At 37.2% G+C, this 15,089-nt stretch overlaps 1 protein-coding gene across 2 annotated transcripts in view; it reads left to right on the forward strand.

The window, feature by feature from the left end:
• LOC121736504 (nucleolysin TIA-1) overlaps nt 1-15,089 on the forward strand; it is a 163,180-nt gene that overhangs the window by 109,546 nt on the left and 38,545 nt on the right. The window lies entirely within an intron of this gene.

Genomic DNA, 15,089 nt, shown 5'->3' on the forward strand with positions numbered 1-15,089 from the left:
ACAAACCGGACAGCTTAGCCGGACAATTATATAAAATGGCCGAACGTCCTGCTATTGAAGACAGCATCAATAAATTCGGCATCGCGCGTACACATTTTTGGTACAATAAGATGCATAATATCGCCTAATATTTGTAGGATTTTCATATAAAATTGTAGAGCTCTACAAAAGCCGGAGTTTCTATAATTTTTGCCGGACACGCAATCAAAAAGCCTCACTATGTCCAGCTTTATCCGAACGCCTGGCAACCCTAGTCCGGAGTTGAGCAACTAAATATGAGGTTATAACATTTTATATGGAGTACTATCATAGAAATAAATATTTCTAGACGTTGCTTGCAACTTTGTAGATGTACCTTACGTAAGCAGTCTATGTAGGTAGATTGTTATTTGTTAGGATTTTTTGTAAAGTTATATAATACTAGATGACGCCCGCAACTCTGTTGCGCCAAAATTCGTTTATCGCGCGGGAACCGTACATTTTCCCGGATAAAAGTATCCCATGTCCTTTCCCGGGACTCAAAGTTTCTCCATGCCAAATTTAAGCAGACCGACAGACAGACAGACACCCTTTCGCATTTATATTATTAGTAAGAAGTAAGAAGTATAGTAAGTATAATATGGATGTAACACAATGTAATAGATATTTACAATCCTTTGAGAAATAAAACATTTTTAGATCTTAAGGACGATATCACATAAAAATTAGCAGGTCTGTCAGTACGAATCTCGACGTTAATTACATTAAAATAACATCCATATCAGCGTGCCTTGTACAGTGGCGGTTATGACGCTCGCCGCGTTCTTGATAGGGCGAAAATGTATGAAGAAATTTGAGAGCGTTTCTTATTTTTCTTATAAATGGAAATGTTATTTATTTTTATATAAAATATTTAGCTATTCGTACAGAGGAGTAAATAAGCAAGTTCTATTTTTTTGTATATTTATTTTCCTTGGTTCAGTTTATTTAGCTGTAATGGTACCCTAATCAACGCCATTTTTTTAATTTTTGCGATTATTGTGATGGGTAAAACGTATTTATGTAAAAATTTTGTATGCGGCTATAAATTTTTTATGATATAGACGTGGAAATGAATATATTATCTTTCATTTGAAACCAAAATATCCTCGCAGTGTGGCTCCTAATTCTTTAAAATGGTAAGTACCTGAAAATCGCTGATATTTGTGAAAAAATGTGATAGCGTCCTTAATTAATATTCAATGAACAGCATTAAAATTAGTTTTCGACGCACTAAACGTAATTTTTTCTGCTAATATAGCTAATATTATATTCTTCTGAAAATATAGCTTCTAACCATATTATGTTTTTTTTTTTTTTTTTTTTTTTTTAATTTTAATTCGTTTTCTCTAGTCTTATGTTACCTTTAATTATAATGTAATATTTAACTATTTAAGTAACAAAGTTAATTTATATTTCATAACATATTATATTCTGTTTTCAGTTAATTATTACTTAATGCCCACCGTAATTATGAAATCGGAACTTATAATAATGCCTTATTATTTGTAATTATACAAATTGTGATTATTTCGAAGTAATTTTAATAATTTTCAATTTCCGAATAACGTTTAGAGCATATTAAAAGCTTGAATTACGATATTTTAATAAGGGTCGGATATTTTATTTCTATAAACTTTGTAATATGTGACAAAGACAACATCGTATAACCGTCGCATAATATTAGTCTATATAGAATATTTCTTATGTAACAATGTTTGTTGGCAAATTCCTCAAACGGTTAGAGATTCTGTGTGTGGTAGATCTGAGAATCGACCAAAATTCTTTTCACGTTTCCCATGGTAAGAACAGACTATTCAAAGGACAAACTTTTGTTTTTACATGATAATTATTTTTTATGATTCATCAATGTTGCATAATAGTGGTATAGCGCAATTGTCCAGCAAACACTGCACGAAAGTGTTACAAAAAAATAAAAAATAATGTACAATTTTAATTTAAAAAAAAACAGCGTAAAATAACCAGCAGTAGTGCTGAAACGAACACAATGGAAGGCCTTGGGTTAGGCCTTTGCTTACCAGTAGGACAGAGTAGGCTATTAAAAAAAAACATTAAATTAAACACGAAAGTGCCAACAGGTAGTTAATCCTAACTAATTCTTCCTCGAATTCTTATCTCGTCAACCTGTTAATTTGTGGCAACACTTAAACTTTTATCACCCTCATTTACATCGATAAGGCCGCCATTAGTTTGGGAATCTAATTGAAATGTGAACGGGGATCGAACTCGCTCCCCCGCCCGTTTTTATCCGATGCCAATTTGGGATAACAATGTTTTTCTCGAACCTTTTTGCTTGAAACTTCCTTGTCTTAGTTTAGACGTTTATGGGACACGTAATTTTACCAAACTTAGCTGATTTTAGTCTGTTACATCTTCATGCATAAACGATAATTTTTAAAACGATAGCTAACCGATTTAGATGAATATACTTTGGGAGTCGGAAAAGGACATAGAATAGGTGTTGTTTTATATAGCTTCTGAATTAATACATAAGGTACTTTTATCCCAAAATGCACTCTGCAAGCACAGCGACACAAAACTATAAGAACCTAAAATGCTGCTTAAGCTGATCGCACATTAATCAGCATCGTCCGCACCGTACGCGTCGAACGCACCGTAGTACATGAAATGCGGCGCGTACGGTGCGGACGAATGTACAAGGTTTCACATCATATTTTCATACAACGAATTCTAAATGCGGCGCGTTCGGCGCGTGCGTGCTGATAAATGTGGGATCACCTTTATTCTAGCTTATTAGTACTATAAGTACCTGGCATTTTTCGTATTTCCTTATTTTATCCCATCATAATATATTTTGATTTGGGAAGCGTTTAAAATAATTAATCAAAGACATGCAAAGGTGACTGACTGACATGGTGTGACTGACATCTATCAACGCACAGCCCAAACCACTGGACCGATCGGACTGAAATTTGGTATGCAGGACATTATGACGTAGGCATCCCCTAGGAAAGGATTTTGATCAAATCTACCTCCAAGGGGTTAAAACATGGGATAAAAGTTTGTATATAATAATACTTCTTAATGCGATTGAAGCCGCGGGTAAAAGCTCGTTGAATATATAGTTCGACAGATAACTTATTCAAAATCTTGATTAAATTAAATTAATCATTAAATGTCCTCGAGAGCTGCCGTTAAATATATAAAATTAAATATTTATCACCAAACAAAAGCAATATGCATTCGTACATCCCCGGTCCCGACTCCAGCCCCGGGACAAACTCGAAAACTTTCCCCAAACTTTGTCGATAAAATTCGTTTCTTTACCTTCACGTTTTATTTGTTTGGGCCCTTAAATACTGCCTTTGTGGCGCTCTCATTTTGCTTAAAATAAGTTTACGCTTAAATTATTTTGTCGCCGCTTAATAACTATGATTACGTCGTGACTCGCGATTTTAGGGAATTTAGGGAGTGAGAAATTATGTAGCGTTTATGTTTGTAGCAAATTAGATTATTGAACTTCGTACGTTCAAGTACCAAAGAAAGACAATGTTAAGAGTAGAATGCAATAAATACTATAGATTCTGTAATACTACTACGAGTTACGTAGCTAACAGTTTTTAGCACTACTATAATTTTCGTAGCAATACTACGAGTTTCGTAGCATCCCTACGAGTTTCGTAGCACTACTACGAGTTTCGTAGCACTACTACGAGTTTCGTAGCACTACTACGAGTTTCGTAGCACTACTACGAGTTTCGTAGCACTACTACGAGTTTCGTAGCACTACTACGAGTTTCGTAGCACTACTACGAGTTTCGTAGCACTACTACGAGTTTCGTAGCACTACTACGAGTTTCGTAGCACTACTACGAGTTTCGTAGCACTACTACGAGTTTCGTAGCACTACTACGAGTTTCGTAGCACTACTACGAGTTTCGTAGCACTACTACGAGTTTCGTAGCACTACTACGAGTTTCGTAGCACTACTACGAGTTTCGTAGCACTACTACGAGTTTCGTAGCACTACTACGAGTTTCGTAGCACTACTACGAGTTTCGTAGCACTACTACGAGTTTCGTAGCACTACTACGAGTTTCGTAGCACTACTACGAGTTTCGTAGCACTACTACGAGTTTCGTAGCACTACTACGAGTTTCGTAGCACTACTATGGGTTTCGTAGCACTACTACGAGTTTCGTAGCACTACTACGAGTTTCGTAGCACTACTATGGGTTTCGTAGCACTACTACGAGTTTCGTAGCACTACTACGAGTTTCGTAGCACTACTATGGGTTTCGTAGCACTACTACGAGTTTCGTAGCACTACTATGGGTTTCGTAGCACTACTACGAGTTTCGTAGCACTACTACGAGTTTCGTAGCACTACTATGGGTTTCGTAGCACTACTACGAGTTTCGTAGCACTACTACGAGTTTCGTAGCACTACTATGGGTTTCGTAGCACTACTACGAGTTTCGTAGCACTACTACGAGTTTCGTAGCACTACTACGAGTTTCGTAGCACTACTATGGGTTTCGTAGCACTACTACGAGTTTCGTAGCACTACTATGGGTTTCGTAGCACTACTACGAGTTTCGTAGCACTACTACGAGTTTCGTAGCACTACTATGGGTTTCGTAGCACTACTACGAGTTTCGTAGCACTACTACGAGTTTCGTAGCACTACTATGGGTTTCGTAGCACTACTACGAGTTTCGTAGCACTACTACGAGTTTCGTAGCACTACTATGGGTTTCGTAGCACTACTACGAGTTTCGTAGCACTACTACGAGTTTCGTAGCACTACTACGAGTTTCGTAGCACTACTACGAGTTTCGTAGCACTACTGCGAGTTTCGTAGCACTACTACGAGTTTCGTAGCACTAATGCGAGTTTCGTAGCACTACTGCGAGTTTCGTAGCACTACTACGGGTTTCGTAGCACTACTACGGGTTTCGTAGCACCACTACGAATTTCGTAGAACTACTACGAGTTTACATACTTCCACAGGTTTAGCAATGCTACAGATTTTGTACCAGTTCTACTATTTTCATAGCAACATGACGAGTTTCCTTTAATCGGCCCATTACAAGATTTATCAGTTAGAAATTTTTTGCAGAACTTTACATAATTTTTATATATTTTTTTTGTAAAATATTTTCTTGTACTTTACGTGTACTTTTATTACGTTATTGTACTTTGATGAAAACAAATTACATGTAACAACTTGTTAAAAAGTTTCGTACCGCAATATTCTAAATCATACATGTGTAAGTTAAAAAATCACATTTTTATTACGAGATCAAATCATGCATAACAATAATTTACCGCCTGGGAAATCCGATAGCCACCTGCCAGCCAATTTTGAACTCTATCACGTGGAGAATTGAATCGAAAATTGTTTGGCACATGGAAAAAAGTCAATTTTACGAAGTTTTGAATTGACTGGGCTTGTTTAAATACACGGCGCTGGTTTTTACGGAAAATTTTGCCAACTGTTAATTGTATGGCGAACGTTTCTATACTCCATTTCGTTCCATATTTATAATATTATATTATTATAATATGTGACTGTCTATCTGTCTTCTCTGTGTGTCTGCTAATTTTTCTGTCTATCTCATCTGACACTCAAACTTTTATACGTGGGAGAGCCATGCTTCGGCACGAATGGGCCGTCTCGACCGGATAAATACCACGTTCTCACAGAAAACCGGCATGAAACAGCGCTTGCGCTGTGTTTCGCCGAGTGAGTAAGTTTACCGGAGGCCCAATCCCCTAACCCCTACCCTATTCCCTTCCCTACCCTCAACTATTCCCTTCCCTTCCCTACCCTCCACTATTACCCTATTCCCTCTTAAAAGGCCGGCAACGCACTTGCAGCTCTTCTGATGCTGCGAGTGTTCATGGGTGACGGAAGTTGCTCAGGTGACCCGTTTGCTCGTTTGCCCCCTTATTTCATTAAAAAAAAAAAAAAACTGTCCATCTGTCTGTATTTATTCTGTCTATTTGTCTATCTGTCTGTCCGTCCATCTGTATGTTTATCTGCTATTTTAAATACTTGAGCCACTAAACCGATTTTAATGATTTGTAAAGCTACTATTTGACTTTCAGGATAGGATCTGTCATACGTCCTTTTTTGAGAAACTTACTTACTTTCAGAAAAATGTACGATACATGCATATATAGACAGAAAATACATAGAAACATGAGGGCGAGTCTCAAAAACTTTTAAAATAAAACCCATTAACCAAAGCACACAACCAAAAAAATACAGTTTTTTTGAGCACTCCACAAACACACGGAATCGAAAACTCGCGAAGTTTGAGTTACGACTTTTTGCCAGTTAATAAAAAAACATGGCGGCCGGAAGCGCAACTTTCAAGAACTGGAACCAGGCCGCTCTAGATCACTCGATATCGCGTCATTGTTATAACTTCAGTCTGTATATGACTTGACGTTGTAACGAAGCATTTAATTAATGACGCGAAAATCGTACATTTTTCTGCGACTAAAATTATTTTATATCTGGGATTTATTAGGATTTTGGTTGTCTGGAAAAAACTGCTGTAAACAGTAATAAATAAATTATAAGTGGCCTTAGGAGACAGGTCATAGGACCCAAAAGGTAATTTATTGGTAAGACTATGTTTATGACATAGGTATTATGCTACTATTCGTGACTCCTCAAAACCTCGTCATTCAAAAGTGAACTTATTTTACGACACAAGAAGATACACATTGAATTGACAAGACTGGCCGCTCGCGGTATTGGGCAGCCTATTCTAATTTTGAATGGCTCATTTTAAAATTATTACAATGTCCAGTGGCGTTGTTAAATAAACTGACCCTAAGTTTGACCATGTCATATCATATTAGAGAATAAATTCACATCAAGAAAGCGGCTTCTCATTTTCAGAATGAAATGACCTGAAAATCTTTGTTTTTTGAGTGAGTTTACCGGAGGCCCAATCCCCTACCCTATTCCCTTTCCTACCCTCCCTATTCCCTTTCCTACCCTCCCCTATTCCCTTTCCTACCCTCCCCTATTCCCTTTTCTACCCTCCCCTATTCCCTTCCCTTCCCTACCCTCCCCCCCTATTACCCTATTCCCTCTTAAAAGGCCGGCAACGCACATGCAGCTCTTCTGATGCTGCGAGTGTCCATGGGCGACGGAAGTTGCTTTCCATCAGGTGATCCGTTTGCACGTTTGCCCCCTTATTTCATTAAAAAAAATCGTATGCGTACTTTACTATAATTCATATACTAGCTATTCAATAGTTTCAAGCTACATTTTTAAAATGATATTTAGATTCAAATGGGAATACATCATTGGAAGATGTGGGAAACTGACATTTTACAACATAAGAGCGTTTACAAATTTTTTTCCTAATAATTTGAACAAGCCTTTGTAACATAGAGTTAACTTTTTTTATGATTTGTATGGCCAAGCGCCCCAGCGTCATGCATTTTCCCATACAATAGTGTAAAAAAGTTACTCTTTCAGCGCTGCTACTTTGACAGTAAACTCTTTGTCAGGAACACATACAACCTCTAAAGTAATATTAATATAGAATCATAGAAATACAGAAATATAGAATATTAATATAGAATCCGCAATTTTTTTTTTCAAATCATTTTCCCGGTCCTAAAGCCTCCATTTGTACAAAAAAAATAGTTTTCAAATTGTTAGTTACCCACTTTATCTTCTTCAAATGTCCTTGCAATATCACAAAACAATTAACGTAAAACCCAGTGTAGGAACTATTGAATTATCGACTCCTTCGAGCTTTCTGTATTTCCTCAAAGTTCAATCGTAATTTAATTTGTATGGGACCCGAATGTAGGAGGAAATACGAATGGGGCATCCACAAATTACTTGAGGTGTTTTTTTTTTACATTTTCTGACTCTGCGTAACTAGACCATTCGGGGCCCGTGGCAAATTGATGGGCCCCTATCAGTAACCCAAACCAGTATCAAGCCCCAAGCAGCCACATCCGGCAGCGATAATAACAGATAAGCTGTTGTGTCTCGTTTTTCCACGATCGAAGGCTACAATGTATAAAAAATTCTGACTTCACAGCCTCTTGGGTCGAGGCCCTTTTGGGTCGGGGGCCCGTGGCATTTTGCCAGTATAGTTACGCCACTGTCAAAGTATGAATGAAATTATTTTCTTTTGAACGAGTTAGTGAATGATCTTAATCACATTACGATTAAATCTTAAGCATACATATCTGGATGAAATGGATCAAAAAAGTATATTTTTTTTTGTAACAATGAGAAAAAAAATTACGTGAGATTTTCCGAGACCCCTTCCTCTCTCCAACGTAAGATTAGATGAGATTTGACTCGACCCCCTCCCCCCCTTAAACACCTTACGTAATTTGTGGACGCCCCCAAATGGGGCAGGAAAAAGTTTGTGCGTGTTTGTGCAAGTGAGAGAGAGCTTATAATACGAACAGTATTATATTGTACTACTGAATAATATGTTTTGGGACCTTTTGTAAGAAATTTTACATTCATGAAATGCCAAGTTGCCTTACTTCGTTTCTTTGTCGCTCCTACCGACACTTTCGGAGAACAACCCGTTGTTACGCTCCCTCCGTCTTACAAATTTTCGATCATGTCACATGATCTGAAGTGAGTTTATAATCTCACAGTGTAGCCGCGAAACCATGCGTTCGGGCCGACTAGATTAAAAAAAACATTGTGACGTGGGAGAGCCATACTTCGGCACGAATGGGCCGGCTAGACCGGAGAAATACCACGGGCTCACAGAAAACCGGTGTGAAACAGCGCTTGCACTGTGTTTCGCCGAGTGAGTGAGTTTACCGGAGCCCCAATCCCCTATCCTTTTCCCTTCCCTACCCTCCCCTATTACCCTATTCCCTCTTAAAAGGCCGGCAACGTACCTGCAGCCCTTCTAATGTTGCGAGTGTCCATGGGCGACGGAAGTTGCTTTCCATCAGGTGACCCGTTTGCTCGTTTGCCCCCTTATTTCATAAAAAAAACATCGCCAGGTGTAAACGGAGCCTTACGGCGGTAATTATGTATGTAGGCCGCAGTCGCGGCGCGGCATAATGCGTTGTCACTCTGACACTGGCGGGTCAGCCTACCTTTGTCGTGACGGCATTACTCAGTAAATAGACGGGAAATTACATAATCGTGGGTTTTATGACGGGGAAGAACGTTGGGGCATGTGCACACTGACAATTATCACTAATTAGTATTTGCCACATAGCTACCTTACTCCTGAGTCCTGACAGAATCATAAAGTTAATATACCTAGCGGAATAGAGAAACAAAGGCCTGAACAAGAGAGATGTCACTATCAGTAACACTGCGTGGTAAAAAGAGACGTGTGTAACATGACAGCAGCACTATTTTTTTTGACGTCCAGTCGGCACGTGCCGCACGTTGACAATTTAATCTCATAGAAATCATGTTCAATCATGCTTGTGTAAGTGTATACGTACACATATTTTTACACACAGATGAAACCAATTTCGGTTTCGTTTGACAGCTTGAGATTGTTGCTCTATTCCGCTAAGTATATTAACTTTATGGACAGAATGGAGAATCGAATCAGCTCGATCTCAACAGCTTTTAGTTCATCTCATATACACAAGCACACAATCATGCTGCGGCTCAATTTGAAACTAATCAGGCTCGTAAATCAAATCAGGAGTGATTTATATAGTGCCCAAGTGTGTGCGTAGTACACTAAAACATTTTCTCTCCCTTCACTGTCATAATCTAGTAGGCTTTATGATATACTCTATGAAGCTCGCAACTCCGTTCCGCCAAAATTCGTTCATCGCGCGAGAATCGCACATATTTCCGCGATAAAAAATATTCTATGTCCTTTACCGGGACTCAAGGTATCTCTATACAAAATTTCTGCAAAATCGGTTCAATGGTTTAGGCGTGAACAGGAAACAGACAGACAGACATATTTCGCATTTATAATATTACTAGATGACACCCGCAACTCCGTTGCGCCAAAATTAGTTTATCGCGGTGAACCGTACATTTTTCCGGAATAAAAACTATCCTATTTCCTATCCCGGGACTCAAAGTATCTCCATGCCAAATTTCAGCAAAATCGGTTTAGCAGTTTGAGCGTGAAGAGGTAACAGACAGACGCACTTTCGCATTTATAATATTAGTATGGATAATAATATATAAGTATGATGACACAACTGACGAGAAATCAGACGCATTGATACTCATTTTATATCCATCCGGTGTATCGACTATAGCGGCGTTGTCACATACAAATTATAAGTTTTACACCTATACACCATAAAAATGAATATTCCAAGACTATTACACGCACAAAAGAGATGGACAATTTGTCTGCTTTCAGTTTGATCGAGTAAGCATTCAATATTTTAATATTCAGTAATCTGTTACGGTCTAGGGCTGCCAATGAAATAAATTGTAAAAAACTTTATAGTTTATACAATCAGGATGAACCTATAAGGCTATAGATTGTTTATTGATTTTTCGACCTTTTTTCTGCAATACAATTTTGTAGGACTATATAATATGCCATACCCAGCTTTACGACTGAAATTGTCTTGTCATAACTCGACCAAATAATGCGGATCCACCATATGCCTTACAATCTAATTATTAGCGTTTTAGGCATCTAGAACTGCCCCGAGGCAGGGCGGGCTGAATGGATACGAAAATAGCCGAAGTTTAAATTGGTACGTGTCCTACGTAAATACTAACTAATTCTAAGTGCTTCGTGGATCATCGGTTTTGTTCGGCTATTTCCGTATCCATTCCGCCTGCCCTGCCTGCCCTGCCCCGGGGCAGTTCTAGATCATAGATATTAGATGCCAAAAACGCTATATCTGTAAAATCTCTACTCATATTATTATAAAGCGGAAGAGTTTGTTTGTTTCTTTGAACGCGTTAATCTCAGGAACTACTGGTTCGATTTGAAAAATTATTTCAGTGTTAGATAGCCCATTTATCAAGGAAGGCTATAGGCTATATTTTATCACGCTAAGACTAATAGAAGCGAAGAAATAGAGAAAAATGTGGAAAAAACGGGGGAAAGTATATAAAAGGGCTTATCTCACGAACTACTAGAGCAATTTTTATGTTATTTGGCACAGATAAGAATTATGCCACGTAAAGGATCACAGGCTATTTTTTGTGGGCTAATTTGTCTGTGAAATATAATACGCGTAAATTAATTTAGTAAATACTAATTTACGCGGGCGAAGCCGCGCGGAATGTCTATTACCTATGTAATAAAAAGAAACTAAAAAGATTTTTGACACTCAAAAAAGATTGTTACAGTGTATTTTTTAATGAACGTTTTTTTTTTATCCCACAAAAAATTACGTATTGAGTTATGAATGCAGTCATGTTCTTTAGATAGAACAAGACTGCTTTCATAACTCAACAAAAAAATGTGGGTTAATACACAAAATATGCTTAACAGATAATTATAATTATGACGTTAACTGGTCGTTAACGTCATAATTATGGTGTATCCATCTACAACATTTATTGTAATATCGTCATGTCGAGTCCCCAAATACTATTTCAATTTTCAATAGAAGCAAATACTACTTGAAATTCTATCCTCCCCAATGCCCCTATGAGCGCCATTACAACGGAATCCTCCGAGACGAGTCGTCCCGTTGTTCACGGAATATGATCGATAAATAATCATAGGCGATAGGCCAGGGACTGGAATGAGGAACAGTCCCCTGTGAAGGCATTAGGTGGTGTTCATTCAAATTCTTTATTAATAATATATTATACAATAGTACAAGCTATAGGATAATAAATTACGCAGGACGTTTTTCACAATAATTATAATATTAATTATTCGATACTTTTAGTCGAATCTCTCGTAAGTTTAAATGAAAGAGAAGTAACACCTTAATCTTTTGAGATCTTAGCAAGGGGACAAAAATTGTGAAAAACGTCCTGCGTAATGTATTGTCCTATAGCTTATAATATATAATAATCAGATTTTTTGATAACGATTTGACTATTCGTATACGAATAGTCAAATCGTTGTCAAAAAATCTGATTATTTGATACTACTCACGTTAAGTGTGCCGTGAGTTATCATAATAATGAAAAGACACCAAGGGGCTGTTTCACCACTTCCTGATAAGTGCCGCATAGTCTATCCACAACTTATCTGACTTGGCCATATTTTATTATTTTATACTAGATGACCTAGTACTTCGTATACTTCCCTCCTAATCTAAGTCTTCTCTGGACTTACATAAATATTTCAAGATTACAATTAGCCAAATCGGTTCAGCCGTTTTCGAGTTTTAGCTAGGCCAACAAAATTGTAAATTTCATTTTTATTAAATATAGATGATGGGTCATCATCTATATTTAATATAGATGATGACCCATGTAGAAGACAGACAAATAAATTATGTTATAAATTGTGCATCACCAAATACAAAATTGCTCGTTGCACACACCTAATAGAGTCGTCGAAAGCCCAAAATTAATTTCCCTATTTCCCAGCCCGATGATTGAAAACGGCCAGGCATTATGTAAAATATCATTAATTTTTGATCAAAGCATCTCATTACGGCCTATATATTCCGGCACATAAATTATTCAAACTAGCGGGAGGCAGCCCTGCGTCGATGCAATTCGAGCGTATATGAAAATAATATGCGCGAGGAATATTCAATTCCCTTCCGTCGGAATGGATTAAATGGCCCCTCGCCCCGCCCCCGCGCCGCGGCGGAGGTAAAGGGATGTAGGTCAAAAAATTAACAAACAGTTCGCGCTGTCGAGTAACGCTTCAGCCGGGCTAGTTGTTTTTAATTCGGCGGTGCCTTAACGAGCTAGGGTTGACACAATTTAAAAATTATGGTAATTAAGTAGTTTGATGTTGGTACGTTTTTAATGTTATTCGAAGTTATTTATAATATTTTTTAAACGAAAACCTAGAACTAAATACTCGTGCGGAACCTATACTTGAAGCAATTGAAGACGTTAGTGGATGCAGCTGCAGTGAATAACTAACATTTTATAACATAAAAGCTCACTCACTTTTTCACAATAATTCAAACAAACCTTCCGAGACTTACCTACTTCACCATCTGGCTAATAACTATACATAAAATCTACTTTTTTTATTTAATTTTCCTGGTCCTAAAACAAAATAATCGTCCAAGTGCGAGTCGAACTCGTGCACAAAAGGTTCCGTACTGTTATAGAGCAAAACTAGGCCAAAAATTGTGTTTTTAGTATGGGATTTTTTAATTTTATTTAAATAATATTATAAAATAAATAGATAAAATAAAAATTGTTTTATTTCTGAATAAATTTTAATCAAATATTTTCAGAACGTTGAACTACATGTTGCCTACCACCGGTTCGGGAACTAACCCGGCGAGAAGAACCGGCGTAAGAAACTCGCACTCGCTGCTTGCAGCCTTGCAAGCAGCCATCCTGCTCCCAAGATGTGCTATCGTTTAGGAAATCGTTGACCGTATAGTAGGCTTTGGCACACAAACGTTCTTTAATTACTTTTTAAATTTATTAATTGATAGATTTTGAACGTTTTCCGGGATTTTATTGTAAAGGCGTATACGTTGACCTTTTACTTATTTTGCTAAGTCTGATCACTGGTATTTCCAGCTTGTGCCTATTTCTAGTGTTTCTACCGTGACTATCAATTTTAGTTTTAAATTTAGTTAAATTCTTTCTAACATACAATACATTATCCAAAATGTATTGAGAAGCAACAGTTAGTATGTATTGAGAAGAAACAGTATTATTTATTAAAGTACAGATATAATTAACGCCTTTGTGAAAAATGTGCCTACCTGTTGCCATTTTTAATATCGAGCAAAAAATTGCAAAAAAATCACGTTTGTTGTATAGGAGCCCCCTATATTAATTTCATTTTGTTTTTAGTATTTGTTGTTGTAGCGGCAACAAATATATACACAATCTGCGAAAAATTCAGAAATCTAGCTTAGCGGTTCTCGAAATACAGCCTGGAGACAGACAGACGGACAGACAACGAAGTCTTAATAATAGGGTCCCGTTTTTACCCCCTTGGGTAGGGAACCCTAAAAACAGATAATTTAAATAGCTTGTTATTCACTTCATCAATTACTTCCGACTTTAATTATTATTATTATAATAAGCTTCTAACTTACCCTTCTTGCACAAAACAAAATATAAGCTAACTGCTAAATTACTTATGATAAACTAATCCAGGAAATGTAGTGTGACCACCAAAACCGCGTATTTCGTATTTTAACCCTGTTGTCAAACCTATTTGCTTTTGAAACTACTTAACTAGGATTATTATATACTTGTTGGGTCACCAACAGACTTTAACTCAAAAACATTTATCCATACTAATATTATAAATGCGAAAGTGTGTCTATCTGTCTATCTGTCTGTCTGTCTGTCTGTCTGTTACCTCTTCACACCTATTAACCGCTGGAGCGATTTTGCTGAAATTTCGCATAGAGATACCTTGAGTCCCGGGGAAGGACATAGGATACTTTTTATCCCGAAAAAATGAACGGTTCCCGCGCGATAAACGAATTTTGGCGCAACGGAGTCGCGGGCATCATCTAGTAATATTATGATCTCTAAATTCGTAGAAATATGTTTTAATGGGTTTTAGCTGATGTGTTTGAAACTAAATATTTGCTTCATCATAATCATTAATAAAATATTATGTTTTAAATGAAAAGCGTGTTGTTTTACTTTTCCTATTTATTTATACTTTTTAATCATCTATAGTTTGTGTTATGTCAATTATAGTTATTGAACTAAGTTATTGAAATAAAAAAAAATATAGATTAAACTACGGGGACAATTTGAAAATGTACGATTCCCGCGGTATTTATTATTTAAGCGAGCGGAACCACACAGGATGTTTAATCCATATTATCCTACTAATATTGAATAATAAGTGTGTCTGTCTGTCTGTTATCTCTAACGCTCAAACCGCTGAACCGATGTTGCTGAAATTTGGCATGGTGATACATTCAGTTCCGGAAAAGGACACAGGATAGTTTTTATCCCGGAAAAATGTACGGTTCCCGCGCGAAAA

The sequence above is a fragment of the Aricia agestis genome, chromosome 19 (genome assembly GCF_905147365.1).
Source record: "Aricia agestis chromosome 19, ilAriAges1.1, whole genome shotgun sequence".
Taxonomy (NCBI): domain Eukaryota; kingdom Metazoa; phylum Arthropoda; class Insecta; order Lepidoptera; family Lycaenidae; genus Aricia; species Aricia agestis.